The sequence below is a fragment of the Symsagittifera roscoffensis genome, chromosome 2 (assembly GCF_963678635.1).
Source record: "Symsagittifera roscoffensis chromosome 2, txSymRosc1.1, whole genome shotgun sequence".
NCBI classification, from domain to species: domain Eukaryota; kingdom Metazoa; phylum Xenacoelomorpha; order Acoela; family Convolutidae; genus Symsagittifera; species Symsagittifera roscoffensis.
The window spans coordinates 4,240,528-4,258,813 of NC_087063.1; the positions used below are offsets into that span (position 1 = coordinate 4,240,528).

At 37.0% G+C, this 18,286-nt stretch overlaps 1 protein-coding gene and 1 long non-coding RNA gene across 2 annotated transcripts in view; one reads left to right on the plus strand and one right to left on the minus strand.

The window, feature by feature from the left end:
- The window catches only part of LOC134840774 (arrestin red cell-like), a 219,163-nt gene that overhangs the window by 80,969 nt on the left and 119,908 nt on the right, over nt 1-18,286 (minus strand). The window lies entirely within an intron of this gene.
- On the plus strand, nt 8,957-16,221 carry LOC134840143 (uncharacterized). Its single transcript, XR_010162404.1, has 3 exons — nt 8,957-9,962; nt 10,517-10,694; nt 16,125-16,221. It is a non-coding gene; the product is annotated as an uncharacterized LOC134840143 (long non-coding RNA).

Here is an 18,286-nt window from a genome sequence, read left to right on the forward strand (position 1 = left end):
CTCCTTTCTGACCTTATTTACTTCGCATCTCATCTCCATGATATCCTCCATGGTCTCGTCCGTGTGCATCTCCACTTCCGTGTGCATCCTTTTTAGACTAGCCTGAGGTCTGGTAGGGAGAGGCATTTCTCCTGGTTGGTAAGTCCTGTCGCAGTTGAGACCGGGTTCATTCGCCAAGTCACTGCCCAAGATTGTCTCGTTTCTCCACATCATAGCTATCATATTCGGGCGGTCTAGTCTTCCTTGCTCTCCCTAAGCGACAAATCTATAGGACTTCGGTGGGGTCGTTAATGCCTAGAATGTTGATATATGTTAAAGGCTGCCAATATCATTGCTATTTGCGGATTGTTCAGATTGAAGTCTCTTTTTATCAGCCGGCGATAGATCTCATCTACGACTGGTTCCACATAGACCTTCGACTGGTCGATTAATTCATTCACGTCAAAGTCGCCCAATCTGTGTAATGTTCTTCTTTTGATTTGAATTTGCATGAGGCGCTAGGAAATTTGATTGAAACCGATCAACCAGGACCCAATAGTAAGATCGCAGCTCAATCATCATACTCAAAAAAAAACATTCTTGTTCCATTTCTATCAAAACAAATGTATTTAAAACAACCAGTGTTAGAATATTTGTTAGTGAAATATTTTTTGAATTTTTTTCCGATCTAAGGACTTTGGAAGTGACCAAAGAGCGGACAGTCCACACGTAAGAGCCGTCCCACAAGTAACTTAAAAAACCATTGCAGTCATTATATCGCCAAAATGCATAATTTTAATTTAGCAAACAAACTTCGACTAATGCAAAATTTTGTTCCAGGAATGAGGAAACACAGTGTAGAAGCGATTACGGATCTTCTACCAAAAATAGAAAAGCTACGTCAAGGCAATCATTCAATTAAAGTTGGGGCAGGATAATGCAGATGTTAGTTGTAACTGGCTTCAAGGACCATTGTTGGATCAATTACAAAGATGAGCCGGGTCAAAAAAATTTTATCGGAAATATTGCTACCAGATTATGAACCTTTCATTGTTATAAGCCATCACAAGAAACCAAGGAGTTGTGTTAGAAGTTTGCACTGGGGTTAATCGATGCTGCTCAGGCCATTGGAAGTGCCGTTTGCTATCGTAAGGAATAGGAATAAGTCATTGTCTGAAATCCCGTTGGAAAATATTTCTTCTTTTTTTTAGTATCGGTTGTTTGAGTCTGCGTCGCGTAGATACCTGTTTTATTATGTTTTCTTTACCTGATAGTGATTGGACTAAGATCTCATCGGCAAGATTTTTCAGAAGCTCTCTATACCCAACGGTTTCACAGGGCTTTTATATCATTCTGTAGCTTCTTCGAAACTGATATCTCATCTGCGAGTTGCGGTTCTTGGCACTCAACCAAAACGAAACCATAGTTTCATTTGTTGAGTAGAGAATTGCTGATTTTCATTGTACTGAAACTATCGAGTTGAGGCGGATTAGAGAAAAGGTGATGGTAGACGCGCACGTTTTTCGAAGTTGAGCACTTGTTTCCCCTGGCATTATACTGAAGCCTTCGTGAGTTTTTACTCATAGAAGCCTTTGTGAAATTTTGAGATTCTCAAATGTTTTTTTTTGGAAATTCTGGAAATTTTTTGGAAATTTTTTTTTTGGGGGGGGGGGGGGGGGGCTGGGGTTGGCGGACGCTTCCCTCTTCTTACGGATTTGACCCCCTGCCGACCCAAAGGCTCCCCTTTTGGTACTTTTTAAAAAACCCATTTTTGGCCGACTGACGCTAAATGTTTTCTAAAGGCGCCTTCGGTGCCAATCTATACTAATTTTGAGGGGGGAAGCGCGCCGAAAAAACAAAAACGCTTTTTTGACCTGTTTTTTCGAAAAATTGCCTGCGGCCCAAAAAAGTTGGCCAAAACAGCGTCTTTTTACTGCTTTACGAGAGCTCGGAAAATCAATTTGGTCGAGCTATTAAAAAAAAGTCGTCAAATTTTTCGAAAATTTTTTTAAAATCCCCCCCTCCTCCCCTCGAGAAAATCCTAGATCCTAAATCCCCTGAGCAATCGTATGAAAATTTTTGAGTATCTTTCTCGATTTTGATTTTTAATTTAAAAGACACTAATATTTTATTAGGAAAAAAATTTTGAAATCTTTGATGTGGCCTGATTTTTTGAAGAAATGCAAACGTTTCTGATGTTAACCCATTCTAGATGGGGTAGAATTTGCCTCCATGAGTGAATCTGTTTTGTTGAGGGTCTTTTTGCCGAGGGGGCCGTTGCTCGTCTCTTTCGAGGGGGCTTCTGTTTATTGAGGACGCTTCTTGCTGAAAAGGCACTTTTTGCCGAGGAGGCTTCTCTTACGGCGAGCGGAACTCTCGCTGCTGCGGTCGCCATAATATGCAATTTGGCTAAGACTGTTGACGCATAATCTTGAATTGTCATTGGTTCTTGTAGAAGTCAAATTTAATTTTCATGTGTGTCACTATAATTATTGTGCTTTACTACAAACTATAGGGTTTTCCCATTTTTCAAGTATTTTATTTATATGAAGGTAAATTATATTCATAAAATGTTTATACTGATCGCTCAAGCAGTTTTTTGAACTGTAAATTAATCCATTCGTTCCTTTCTATACATTCTTCACTCTACAAAGTTTATAAAATTTACATATCCACTCTGACAAAAATGATTTAGGATCAATTTGAATACCAATTCAATTTTAAGTGCCATATAGACAAGATGATTTCATGCAAGATCTTGCTAGGATCTGAAATTAGCCCGAAAACTCAAACTTTTTGAGACTGAAATAAGCAAACACCTAGTCTTTAGTATAATGTATAGTGATGAAAAGAAAAGTTGTTTGAAGTTAATTGCAAAGCAACTGTAAGGCATCAAATCTAAATCTTACTGCACCTTTCTGTTTTAGCTCGTGCCGGACGGTAGAGATCGCAAGGTCACAACATCAGGTCCCCAGTTAGAAAGAACAAACTCATATAACTTACAAAAACTCAAAATTGGTCCCTATATTACTTGGGCAACCACAAATAAATTTTAGATCGTAGATTGAAAATTTATCAACTCATAATTTTCGTCATAGTTTTACTGAACAATTTTAGTTTCAACTTAAGTTATTAGGAATGCTTGCCAACCCTCTCCCTGAGTTTTCTTCTAATTTGTGCTCGATACGGTGAATCATCACTCAACCCATTTTGTCCACTCCTCTACGTTGTCGCGTCGATCGGCGCGTTGCCTCCTCGCTCAGCTTTCTTTTGTTACCGACGGTTTTCGGTATTTTAGCGTTGTCCGTTCCCGACGGTTCGTCCGCCCCGCTCGCTGTAGTTTTCTCGGCTTCGCCTTCTCGCCCCACGACTGCCCAGTCGCTCTCCTCCTCGTCGTCGCTCTCGTCTTCGCTGCTCTCGTATTCGCTTTTTCTTTGTTTTTCGGTTCTCACTGTTTGTTTGCCTCCGTTTCATTTCTAGTTGATCCATTTTGGACTTTTCCGCCTGACTTTTATGTTCCGTAGGTTTGCTCGGACCCGGGGTATTAGCGTCGGTCCCCTTCTCAATTCGGCTTTCTTCAGCCGCCGATTTAATTGAAACACCACTTCGTCTTAGTAACGATCCTTTTTTCATTTGCACCATACGTTTTGTCAATTTTTCATTTTTTATTGAAAAAGTTTTTACCTTCTTGGATCCTTTGGGTCCGTATTCCCGGTTTGCTGGTATACCGTCGTGGTATTTGTCCTATGTCGCTTTAGCCACTCTGGTGCCTTAGGTAACTCTTGTGCCTTAGGATCCACCTCTTTTGCCTTAGGGTCCACATCAGTCTCAATTAGCTCGTTCTCATCCAAGACCCTTGGCGTCTTGCGGTTTTCCGGGGCGTACACGAGATCGCTACGCTTCTCCCAATCGAGATTCAGTTCCACTTCGGTAGACCACTCGCCTTGTCTAAACATGATAATTTTTGGTTAATGACATTTTTCCGATTTAGGTTTTTCAACGATAGTTTTTTCGTCAAATTCGGAAGGGCGGTATTTGCTTCTCTTCCATGATAAGCCTCAAATGGCGTTAGTTTAGTTTTAGAGTGCTGCACAAATTGTAGGGCGCTCAGGGCACGGGAGATCATCAATTCAAATTTATAGTTCTTATTTTACTGTAGATATGTTAGGACGTAGTTTTTTATCGAGCCAATGCTCCTTTCGACCATCCCCGTAGCGCGATGATCCTTAACCGGAGAGTTTATAAACTCAATGCCCTCATTAATACAGAAGTTTTGTATGTCAATCGAAAAGAATCCGGTTGCCCGATTCATATGTAATTTCCTTGGGTGCCCATATGTATTTATGTATTTCCTTAGGAATTTTAATTTATTTTTAGATTTCTTAGTTGACCAGACTTAAGCCGACGGCCAATGTGAGAACGTATCTACCACTACTAGAACATATTTCTTTCGACCCCGTACATAATTTACAGGACCCCAGAAACCCAATTGAACAATGCCATTAGGTTCCCTGGGTACATATGTGTCCATCATATCAATTTTTGGAATGTCCGGTTTAAGGTTTTTGCCTGCTTCTAGGCAGCTTTTACAATATTTGGCTGTGGCCGCAAGGTTTCTTATGCATGAGCGGTACCCAGACATCCTTCGCCGCCGCGAACATTTGTCCCGCTAGGGATGGTTGTGATGCAATCGGTTTAACACTGCTGGCGACAGGTCCTTTGTTATGGCCAGTCGACCATCCATCCACAAACTATTTTCGCGCACAGCAAAATCGTTGAAATATTGAGCGTAATTTTGTCCCAGTCTGGTGATAATGTCCTTGGCCCGTGGGTCCTTGTCTCGTATCGCGTCGCGGGTCCTTTTCCAAGTTAGCTTCAGCTAATTTTAAATTTAGAATCTCTGGGTAATCAATTTTCTTAACTATTCGACTATCAGTAGGCACTATTGAACAAATCCACTTATCACTTTGCACAAGGAGATAAGACCATCCGGAGAATTGATGAGGGAATGAAATAACGGTGTTTAGTTTTTTCGAATTAGTTTTTTCGGAATAACTTTATCTGGAGGTATTACTTCTATATCAGAATCTGAATTTAAACTCGGCGGCAGGTTTTGAGCTCTATTTAGAACTACATTGAAATTTACATTTCCGGAATGAGTGGAAGTATTAACAATAGCAGAAAGTGTTTTTAGATCGGTTTTCTCTGGCGAATTTACGATGACATACTTTTCTTGATTTTTCTTTCAGACAACAATTGGTTTTACGTACTGAGAACAACGTCTGATTTTCTTGCTTCGTAATTTGCATATTTCCGCCGGTATGCAAATATCTCGATTTTGATTGGCTAACCGTCGGTTGCATGTAACCACGCCCTCTAGTGAGCGCGTGATCTTACGGTTAATATTTCCATATTCTACTTTCCTTTTAATTTCATTGGATACAACTTTTCTATTTGAGTACACACATGATCTTCCGCCCTCGACAGTCGGGCTTTTTCTAATTTGGTTCACTTTTTGACCCCCAGGTTTTAACTGATCCTTAGGTTTTAATGCATCATTTGTCATTTTTTTTCGCTACTGTAAAACTTTCATCGTAATGACTTGTTTCGGTCGCAGCTGCAGATGAAAACCGAGACAAATTATCTGCCAATCCCATTTTTGACCTTTGTCTATGTTCAACTGTGAAATTATCTGCCAATCCCATTTTTGACCTTTGTCTATGTTCAACTGTGAAATTATATGGTACTAAATGATCGTACCATCAAGTTAACTGACTAAAAATGTTTTATTTCCTTTTGGTGAAGAATTTAATAGTGTAAGTAACGCCTTGTGATCCGATATAACCAAAAAATAACGTCTATAGGTATAGTTTCGAAAGTGTTCCGTAGCCCACACTACCGCGAGTAATTCCAATTTGTTTGTAGAATACTTTTTCGCGGCCGGATTAAGATAGCATGACGCAAACAAAATTGGGTGCCAACCGGAGGCGCTGTACTGTTCTAACACGGCCCCTAGGTCATCGTGACTAGCATCGCAAAATATTCTAGTTTCACGGTGAATATCGAAATGCCTAAGCTCTACAATGTGATTCACTAGAGATTTCAATTGTTGAAACGCGTTCTCGGGATTTCGGTGTCCAGACAAAATCGTTGTTCTGACTAAGTAACGGTCGTAACGGTGCGCTCACTTCAGCGAGTTTTGCCAAAAATTTATGCAAACTGTGCATAGAACCCATTAGTGATTTTAATCGTTTTCTACATTTTGCGGCTTTCAAATCTTCTACCGCTTGAGTTTTCCGAATTAATGGCGCGATGCCATTTTTTCCAATTCGGAACCCTAACCAATCACACACCGTTTTTGCAAATTTGCATTTCCGTAGTTTCAAGGAAACGTTTGATACGTCCAACTTCTTCAAAATTTTTTCCACAAATGCAATATCTGACTCTTGTTCCCTTTGACGCAATTAAGATATCGTCTATGAAAGCATTTGCCTGGGGAAATTCCTTAAGGAAATTATCAAACACTTTTTGAAACTCCGCCGGCATTGATATGAGCCCGTAAAATCGGTTTTTAAAACGATATGTTCCCGTCAATTTTCCGCCGTCTGAAGAAAAATTGCACTGTTCGCTAGTCTTTTGTTCCAATGATACTTGTCCGTACGCTTAAGTGAAGTCCAATGTTTTAAAATATACATCCCCCGCTTTTTGTTCTGCAATTATTTGACTTATCCCGTGTACTAGTTCGTTAATGTTTGGCATTTGGTACTTATTCTTGTTTAACTGCTTGTTAAGTTCTCTTGACTCCAATGCCAATTTTATGCTTCCATCTTCTTTACTGTGATTACTATAGGAGAGACAAAGTACTTATCCGAACATTCTTGTAATTTAATGATATGACCTTCTTTTATCAACCGGTCTATTTCCTTGTCTACTTTAACCTGTAGACTGATAGGCACCCGACGCCCTTTTTGCTGTATCGGCCTTAAATTTTCAAAGAAATTGGCTCTTACTTTAGCGTTTCGGGTTTTCCCTATTCTGGTAAATACATTTGGGTACAACTTACAGAAATCTGTTTGTCATTCATCATACTCCTCCTTTTCCTGACTGCTCCCTTCCACCGTGATTCCCATCACCTTCTTTCTTTGCACCATCGCCAGGCCTAGGATACCCATCAGATCGCGCCCAAGAACTGACTGTATGTGTCCCAAGTATGTTTCTTCGGTTGTTATTGTAGTCCAAGTATTCTTCTTGAGGTGGTTGTAACTGAATTTTAGTTTTACCTAATGTTGCTTTCAGGTCCGTCATGCTGAAAATCGTCACAGGAGATCCGCTATCCACCCAAAGCCACATATTTTTTCCCGACACATCAACCTGGACTCTGGTCCCTGGGATCTTTAACTCCATGACGTTCTTTTTCTTGATCGACATCACCATGTAGTCATCGGATCCCGACGTCATGGATTCATTCTACCCGCTTCCCTGCTGATTGACCCATGCCACTTGATCTTCCGACGCATGGTCTACACTATGCATGCTTTGGTGATGCTCATTTTCGACCCTCACTAAACCTACTCGTCCTCGTCCTCTCCACTGGTTAGTGCCTCTTCTAACTCCCCTGCATGTTCGTTCAAAATGCCCCAATTTTCGGCACGCATTACAAGTTGCTCCTTTCGCAGGACAACTCGCATTATGGTCTAGCGTAAAATTCGGCGCGTCACAATTATATTACCTGCGGTTATTTCCGCCGCCTCCACTGCCTGATCCTTGGGTATATCCTCCGCGACCCCCGCGTGCTCGACCTCTGAAATATCCTTGTCCCCTTCTGATATTATTAATTGGCTCCTGTTTTTATGGTTATCGGCGGCGCAGACGAGGCCGGTTTTCCGGTGTCGGATTTAAATGCACATTCACCTCTCTCATACAAAAATGCTATCCTATATACTTTCTCTGGTAACTTAGTTGACCGTGTTAATTCACTTTGACAATCAGATTCCCGCATATTCATAACAAAAATATCACGAACATTCTCGGCCGCGTTAGCAAAATCACACCTTCCCGCGAGGACGCTTAGCTCATCGTTGAATTTCTCGAAAGTTTCATCACCCTCTGCTTTCTCCCATAGAATTGTCCCCTCTCATGTGTCACATTTTGCTCGCGTTTGAAGACATTTTGCATTTCGTCCAAAACCAGTGGGACCTTTCCGTTTTAACATTCGCCGCCGGTTTTCAGGCTTTAAATATCCTTTGCGCTTCGTCTCCAATACAGATATATAGGTTAGACTTCAACGTTTTCTCCGCTTCGGTCTGATTCTTTCCATTGATTCTCCGCAGGTTGGGGTTTCCGCCGTCCGTGCGTCCCAGAATGATAATATATTTAGCGGATTTTTCCCTCCTCCTTTTTGTTCCGCTGACTGCGCCATGTTGAAGTTGTATAATGTATAGTGATGAAAAGAATAGTTGTTTAAAGTTAATTGCAAAGCGACTGTATAGCATCAAATCTAAATCTTACTGCACCTTTCTGTTTTAGCTCGTGCCGGGCGATAGAGATCGCAATGTCACAACAACAGGTCCCCAGACAGAAAGAACAAACTCATAGAACCTACATAAACCAGAACTGGTCCCTATATCACTGGCTTTAGTTTTTGGAAATAGTTTACGCTCGCTGACCTTTCTTTGTTATTATCACGAAAAACTTTGAAATGAAAACTACTTGGTTTTTTTATTAAATTTTATGTTACAATATTTGCCTTTGTATCAACAAGGATAAGTTTAACACTGACTAGAATAGTAGCAGTTCTATAGTAACTTAAAATAATTTTAAGTTTATTTCATTAACTGGTCATCAATAATAACAAAAATCATCTGGTGACATCAAAGTTTTACCATAAATGTTCATTGAACTTTGATTTTCAATGCAAAACAAATAAGCAAACAAGAAAATATCCGTTCAACACGCCATATTTGATTCATTTCACCTGTGTTTATTGGATTTAGATATAATTTCATTTGGATAGTTATTCCTTTTGACTTACAGTTATTTTTGCGACATATTTAATTTATTCACAGTAAGTTTTGACTATGACGGGTGGTTCGGAGGAGGTTTCCTCCAAATTGGAGGACGCTCCGGTATTTGAATTCCAGGAACTACTGGACCGCTTTGAAAAAGAAAGCGCATCTGAAACTGAGGAACAAGTTAATTCAATTTATGAAGACCCAAATTTGCCTTCGATCATTCAAAAAGAGCTAAATTTTTGCCAGATTGGTAATGGCGATAACTTCCAAAAAAGAGCTTCCGTTTTTTTGCAAGCGCTTTTTATGTTGACAGCAAACAGTGATAATTTTTGCAAAAATTTGCATGAAAATGGATCTGTGAAACGCATGCTCGAGCTCTTAGGAAATCAGTTAAAAATTCAACCATCCGAAAGAACAGACGAAAATTCGATTATCAAACTGATTTTGGCTCTTTGCAAAACACTGGAAATCGCCGTAGATGCTAAGAGAACGTTCTTCGAAACGACTTTGGAAGTTCAGACCGAAGAAGTCATTTCTTCAACTGCAGAAACTTCAAAACTAAAAGTGTTCACACTTTTACTTCTCGCTATTGCTTCTGACCGAGACGAAGTCAAATCGTCATCAATTTTAAACGAATCTCTACCTGTTATTAGTCTTCTAATTGGTAATCTATCCGAAACTCTTGAAAACCGTCAAGAATTCTGGATCGAAAACGTTGCTGCCAATTTAGCTAGAAAACCAGCTTACGGAGCTGGCTGTTTTTTTAAAATGCTCATGATATTTTCTCGAACGGAACGCAACTCGAATATCTTCGCTCAGCAAACACCACTTCTGAATAACTTACCAGTTATTTTTGATTGGAACAATGACGACATTTCTTACCCGGCATTTGAGCTTCTGTGGGAAATGAGCTTTTCAAGGCCAAATTGGGAGTTTTTTTGTGGAAATGGCGAAATAATGAACCAGCTTAAGGCAGAGATGTTTCAAGTAAAAATGGCAGATTTAGGCGTTTTAATATAGAGGCGTTTTTTTTAAGTATTTAATTTTTCTCAGAAGTAAGTCTCTTCAAATACATTTTTTAAATGATAATATCAATGTTGCATAGTCAAGAATAATTTATTTTTCATGGATGATAATTACACTTCCAGAACTTGAGGGTTTAAAATCCCTTATATTCTATCTTTTCATATTTGTTTCCTCTCAAATAGGCTATAATGGATTATATTTGGATTTGAAAAATTGCAAAATTAGGCAGCAATTTTTGCAAAACTCTCATCGTCTTTAATTTCTAAAAATATGAGGTAAAATATCTTGCATAATAAAACACCATATAGTTTAAAAACTTACGAATAGAGTTATTATTCATGAAATATCTTTCAAAGAAATTATAATTCTTTGAAATATTTTGAAATTATAATTTTTAAAACTATCAAAATTAAGCAAACACAAGGTCTCAACCAAAGCAAAGCGCATTCAAAAGAATATTATTTAACACTTAAAACAACCCTGCATTTGATGAACTACAGGCCATGGACACTGACCATAGTTGTGACCCCAATGATGTCACAGTAGTAGGAAAGAATATAGTGTGGGAAATTAAATTGCAGGCGAAATTGATGAAGCAAAGAAACGAGGGCGCTATGACCGACCCGAAAAACACTTCGAGAAAAAAGAAAGGAAAGGCCGCCAAACAAATACAGAAAGGTAGGCCAATTGTAGAAGTTGTAACTGATCTCCGTTTTAAACTGATCTCCAAGAAAACAGTGGGCTCATATGGCCAAATCGTATAAAATGGAGTGAAATGAGCCTAAGTTGAACTAAGCAGCTAAGAAGAAACCCAACTTAAATTGGACTGGTTCCCAACGAATCATTTTCCACATTTTCTCGGAAGGTTATCACCAGAGTTAGTATTTTTCTATTTAAATTTGAATGAGCCCAATTTTTATTAATGAGTGCTTTAAACCTGAACGATCGTGAAGCTGCTCGATAAAGCCATCTTATCCCGTTTTCACTATCAAACCCAATATTTAGGGTAATCAAAGGTCAACGAAAATTAGGACACTAAATTACATCAGAACATTGGAAAAAAATGTGAAGAAAAAAAGCAGGTTATCACTTTTGTAACCGAAAAAGAGTTCAATGGTTTTATTTTTAAGGGTAACCGAAATACAATGGTCTTATTTTTAAGGGTATTTAAATGTTTCAGGCCGATTCTGAAAAAAAATATCATAACCCACAAAAAAGTTAAACACTATGATCCATTTTTCATGATTACTTTTGTATATTACAGATGTTGACATCAAATTTCTGATGTAATGAATACCATCCAAAAACTCTATTGTAGAAAACAGAGTGTTTAACAGCGGAAAACATACATGTACCATCGATTTTGCTAAATTTCTGTTAGATTTGAGTATACATTCACCTTCACAAATTGTTTTATATAGTCACAGTTACAGGTGTTTACAGTTAAGACCACAAAATTCTTGGTTAACCTACGTTAATCAAAAAGTTTTTGATGTTAAGTTTGAACAATACTTAGAGATAAATTTTGTGAGAGTGAATGAATACTCTACCTTAGCAGATATTTTGCAAAATCGAGGTAATATGTATGCTGGCTCAGCGTTTCCCAATTAAATACTCTATAGGGCACTAGAGTTATGTAGATGACAATCATATAAATCTCAAACTTATAGTCATAATCTATGATATAACAAAAACGATCATAACAAAGCGTTACTTTTTTCACGGAATCATTCCGACTAATAATTTTTAATGGATTATAATAATTTTTAGGCTGAACTAAACAAAAATCAAAAATTGACTGAAAGAAAAATGCCACAAGCTTGTCCTTCGAAAATTATGACATTGAACTCTTAGTTCAGTTCGTTTTTTCTTTTCTCCTGACTGTTTAAGCTTGCCCTCACTGAAGTCTCATGGATAATAATCGGTTATATTGGATTTTCATAGTCAGTCTCTATAAATTAACAAAAATACCCGATCATAATTCATTGAAAATCGATTATAATGATGCTATTTTTCAAGCAATAAAATTTCAATCTAATGGATTATGATCGATTATATTTGATTATTTTCAACTTATTTTAAAAAAGTTTAATCAAACGAAAAATAATCAATTTTAATCAATTACAATGGGTTATAATCAATTTTATAAAATCTTTTCCTGTGTTTACGTGTGTGTGTATCTCTTTGTGCGTGAGTACGTGGGAGGAGTGTGGGAGGAGGGACTGGAAAATCAAAAGCACTCCCACAACATTGAAAAGAATGTATTTCGACCGAGTTTCTAGAGCCGCAGACAAATTTCGTGAGAAAAAACTGGTCAAAAATGCCATTTTTGGGCAATTTGTGAAAAATTACTAGATGTTGGCCTTATTTAAAATTATTATGTTTTGGCCGCCCCTGGATGAACGTGTTCGTTCAACTCTTGTAAGAAATCGCAAAAAGTTGAGTAATTGGAGGCAAAATTTAATCCATTTTCATCACAAAAGAAAATCCATTAAAACTGATTTTTATCCATAAAACTTTAATGTGGGTGCAATAAAACTTTTTAGTAAAAATATTAAGAATCATTGTTTACGAATTTTAATCCCAAATTTGTGAATTGCCTTTTAATTTATCAATAATTGGCAAAACAAATTGGTTATTTTTGCTTATTAAAGTCGTTGCAGTCCTATGATAGCTGAGCTCATGCAACCACGCGTGGAAAAATAGTTTGTTATCCCCAAAATCTAATACTGCTAAAAAATATCATTTTTTTTAATGAAAGAAATTCGAAATCAAATTGAATAAAAGTTTGTCTAAGGCATTTTGCTTAATAAAGCAATCATCAAACGCCTGTCCTGTAACAATTGATGGTCCGAATTTGCTAACTCTTGATGACATTTTGACCACCTATACTATTATGTGAACTTTATCAGATTGGCCAAAACATTATGCCCCTTCCATGAAAAAGCCATCACAGTGGCATGCCAATTGCAACCTGAATCACGGATATCTGGTTTGCTTTTTCGATCCCAGCCCTCATGATCACTAGCCATTAGGTTGATCACCTGCGAAGCACTACTGATACGATTACTTCGCACGTTCTGCCTGCAATCAATAAAAATTTATCGGGCCAATCAGTGGCTACAAAAACACTAGCCGAGTGTAAGGACAGTGCGTATCGTCCGGTTTAGCGCAGGTTTGATTCCAGGATAGATCGTTTCTTTTATGGATCATTTATGAGCCAAACTTTTTGGAACATAAAAACACATGTGAATCGAGAAAGAAACCAACTCTTTTGAATTTTTAGAATAACCCGATTCTATAAAGAAAATAAAGAATCCAGAAAATTCTAAAAAGATTCATCTGAACTCGAATATTGAATTATTAATGATTTCTCGAAACTGGTTCTTAGTTCGAGATTTGTTATTTCTCATCCTTGGTAGCGCGGATAAGCAAAAGGGTCGTGTTATCCAATTCTTACACTGATAGTGAAAATCTACAATACGAGGCCAAACTGTGCACTGGTTAGGCGCACAATTTTGTGTCTCTATGTTCCTGGATTCCAGAGACATTATTTGAACATATTCTAAAGCGTAAATGGATTACAAAATTTCATTGGATTTCGCGTACAAGTATCTTTAACGTAAATTTTGTCGGCACTTTGGTTTAGTTGCCGATTCCGCAACGAGCGAACATAGGTAGTTGTTGCGGATTCCGCATATGTAAGCGGGTTCCGCAAATGTAACTGGATTCCGCAAATTTATGCGGATCCCGCTTATAGTTTGCGGTTTCCACTTACAATTGCAGATTTCGCGTCAGCTTAAGTTTAGCAAACACATATATTTTTATTTGTTCATGGATTCCACGAACTGATTCTGGATTCCACTTATTTTGTTGCGGATTTCGCAAAGTTGCCTGTTCTCGGAGCAATTGTGAGCAACATAGTATTTTAGTTTAGCTTTTTGTCCGTGGAATCCAAAACAGCAGAGAAGATTTAAAAATGGCAATGTTGCGGATTCCGCGACAAATCTGATTTTTGCCTGTTGTGAATCCCCTCACAATTCAGAAAATGCACAGTTTGGCCTCGTAATGTATCGAATCATTCCTTCTAGCGGTTTTATAGATTTTGAGTAAATTTCTGAGGAATCGACTACCGAGCAAACTTCAATCAAGTGTTTGTTATATTTGGTCGGGGTCTGCACTCTTGCGTTTTTTGTTAAAAAAACTGCGCTATCTCGCTTAGCATGCCACCATTTTCCCCCTGAACAAAGCTGTAGACTTGCCGGTCGAGTCTCAAGTGTAAGATCGGCAAAGAAGTATGGAGTAGAGTTTTTATGAGCTCTGTTAACTCTTTTTCCTCGAAAAAAAACCTACTGAAAGCTCTGTCAAACCGTTTCCCTCGGTTGATCATAGTCGAAATGTTTTTTTTTCTCGGCCGAAACAACTCCTCGATCGAACTCGATCGAAACGTTTTTCCTTGGTCAAACTTGGTTGAAATGTTTTTGCTCCGTCGGCATTGGTCAAAACATATATGTTTTAGTCGAATTTGGTCTAAACATAGATGTTTTTGGTCGCGCTCGTCAAAACATATGCGTTTTTGGTTGAAACATAAAGTCGAAACCTCGGCCCGGGTAGGCGAGTAGATGCAATTTAAGTACCTATCAAAATAATTATACAATTTTAATAATTTTCAAATTTCTAATGAAAAACAGACCCAAGGGAATCCTTGATAACCCTGTATGGTTTAATTGTGCTTAAGTTTAAATTGAGTCAAATTAAGCAACACAATGTTTTTATACTTTATGTTTAGGTATAAAAATGATTTTAGATCTAGTTTTTGGAAACCAAAAATTTGTTGGAACATGGGTATAGTCAACACGACTATATTCCTCATAAAGCTATTAAACTGATTTTTTTTTAAATTTTAAGCAATTCTGAAAAAAAAACATATATTTTTTTATTTATTACTCGTGGGTAAAAATGTAGATGTAAGTGCAAATTCAAAGCGTTTTTCCGAGCAGTTATCCGGTAGTAGGGAACTTGAAGTAACAGTAGGGTCAAAAATGTTAGTATGTGATTGGGGTTTGCCCACTTGAAGCATTTTGAGGAAATTGTATGGTTAAATTTTCCATTATAAATTAATTTTTTCCATTGTATGGTTAAATTAATTTGTCCAAATTTTGCTTTTCTCGGGAAAATTTATTTTATTCTCAAGTTAATGAGAATACTTGTTTTTCGTGTTTTTTGATGGAACGTTCCCAAAATTCTTTTTTGTATTGTTTAATCGAAATCAGTTTTTGTTTTTCTAAAGAGTTTTGCTGGCTTTAGATGATGTGTTACCGGTTTCATTGACTCTCAGTTTTCTTACTTTCAAACACTCTGTAGAAGAGTTTGTAATTTGAGGTTCCGGTCAGTCAGTATGTTGGTCTGATTAATGTTTTGCGATCTGAATGTAGGATTTTGTACGATGTGTCCTGAAATAAAAAAATATTAAGGGTTTAGATAGATGTTGCCTTTTATCACCGAGAATGTAGAAATATAATGAGGTTGAAGCGCCAATCGGGCTATATGCACTGATTGATATGAAGAGTCCTTTTTTCAAGTAACGATAGAATCTGACTTCCAATGAGCCACTTTTGGTCTAGGCTACCCAAAGGTTATGGACGAAAGAAAACTGAGTGTTTTTGTCTTTAATCCTTAACATTTCCAAGTTTATTATTGGGAACACTTAACTAATTGGCAGAAAACATTTGGAAACTTTAAAAACTGCTTTTAGACGCCTGAACATCTGGCAATTATGAATTCATGGTTTTCATTTAAAAAAACACCACTCAAGCTAATCCGTTTCAAACTATCTCAGTGCTAAAGCAGTCTCTCTGTCTGATTTTAGCACTTTTTTAAATTAGATTTAAAGCTTTAACAGTTAAGTATCGAGATTTAATTCTCATCCACACTCGCTATTCAAGAAAACAGCTGAAAAATTAACAGAATTGAACAAATATACTGAGTAAAAATTGTTGAGATCATTTCTTGCTCTGAATAAGGTGAGCGAAAAGATTGGTGCTAATTGTAGAGTAAAAAACAATAATGCCTTTTTAAATTCTACGTTATCATGTAATTCTGTTTTAGCTCGCAGAAACTGTTGCTGTGAGCTCATTAGCAAATTACTATGCTCATGTCTGTGCGAACGTCTCTGCAAATGCCTGGCGGAACATGTCTGCCCCGGTGAGTTTTGCTTAAAACATGTATAAATTTATTGCTCAGAAAAGTTTCGTTTCATACTTTACTGGTTCAGTGCTGATTGAAGTTATCAGAAAAAAAACAATTGCGAATGTCTAGTAGTTTACAAATAACTGACAAAAGAGGCTTGTTTTAAGGAGACAAATACTTAAGGAGATAAATTTTTAATTACCGAAGCAACTTTTTTAGAGGTATCAAAAAAAGTTATCTAACTATGCAAAATTGTGGATCTGGGATATTTTTTGGATCTGAGGGTTTTTTAACAGCCGGGGTATTTACGACAAAAATGAGTTTAAGTCCGGTGTGGTTTTCTCATAAAGTAATGTCGGATAAAAAACACCGTCTGTTTGTCACGCTATCCTGTTTTCGGCCGGATAGATTCATGCAAAACCTTAATCTATTACCGATCCTTTTTCCTGCTCGTTTCTTTGCTCTGAGAAATTTTTTTACGCTAGAGCAAAAATTGAGGGTCTGGATGTTGTATATGTTGAGCACATTTACTTCGAGCGACGTCGTTTGGTGGGTGAGGCTAGAGGAGAATGTCTTTGAGAAAAGTCTGTTTTTGTGTTTAACCTTTCTTTTCTTTTTTATCAGGTGTTTTCTCTTTTGTTCCTTGGTTGTGTCCTTTTCTTAAAAATGGATTGTTTTTGGTTTGTGTTATTTGTTGAGTGTTTTTACGTTTCATGTGGTCTTAATAAAAGTTTCAATCATAATTCAAAAGAATAATTTATCCAGTTTTTTCTGGACTTAATCTAAATTGGGTAGCGTGAGACGTTCATGTTCATGTGGCTAGTTTATACAAGTGACGAGTTCCTTTGATTTGCGTGAAATAAGGCGAGTTCAAAAAAAATGAAAAATTTCAAACTATAGCACACATTAAAAGGTTAGTTTTACTCTATTTATTATTCATTAATAGTTCAGTACTTCGTACAGATAATTTACAGCAATATTAAAAATTAATTGCTGCGTATCAATTCTATTGCACGATTACAAACTTACAACAAATAGTTAGTATTTGAAGCAAAATTTTTTTAAAGTTTCATTTTTTTAATTTTTATTTCATGTATTGTTTTCAGAGAAATTACTAGTGAAATCTAAAAAGCAATGGTGAAACACACGTGTAAAAATGGTGAGTGAATTAGTGATTTATATAGTGATTTTTTATAACTTCACACTCACTGATGGTTGGGTTTTAAAAAAAACCATTTGGGAAATTGTTTTGAACTGTGGGTGAGTAAGTTAAAAATTTTGCAAGCATTTTAATGAACTTTGTAAAACGTAAGAGTGGCCAAAAGAGTTCTAGTGCGCGGATGATGTTAAGTATGTGGCAGAAATTTCGTGGTTAGTGTTTTGGATTTAGATTATATAAGTTGTGATATATTCTATATATAAATAGTTTTGAATTTCGCCTATCTGGGGATCGTCCACAAAAAATGTTGGAAGATGGTGATTGTGATGTGCTTTTACTATAGCTAGGTGGTAACGGTTTTCCTGAACTGTTTTTACTTTGATCAATTTTATCTGAAAAATTTCGGTCGTGCGTCAAGTATTGGTGAAAAGATTTATTCGATTTTTTTAAATTTTTGTTTTGCCTTGGAGTCTTGGATGATGTTTTTGTGTGACGTGGTTGTCTGAATAATATTGACAAATTGTAATTTTAAATTTTGTGTTTCTTTCGGTTTTCACGTGATTCCTGCTTTTGGTTTTTTGATTAGGCGTTTATTATTAATTGGACTAGATTTTTCCGAATCCGTTTGCGAATAGTTTGGAGCATCTTATAGTTTATCTATTGATTGTAATGTTTTTGGTCGAAACGGATTATTATTTTTGTTATGTGTTGGTGTGATCGTAGGATAAAAAGACGAATTTTGTAGTTGTGTTGTTGTGGGCATTGTTTTAACAATTTCTTTGTTTACAAAATGTGATGGCGTTAGAATATCTTGTTGTGTTAGGTTCGTAATTCCATTTAAGTTGTCTTGTGCAATAATGAATGTCGAAATCAGACTTTTAATAAATGTCCTATCATCAAACTTTGTGTTGAAAATTAAAAG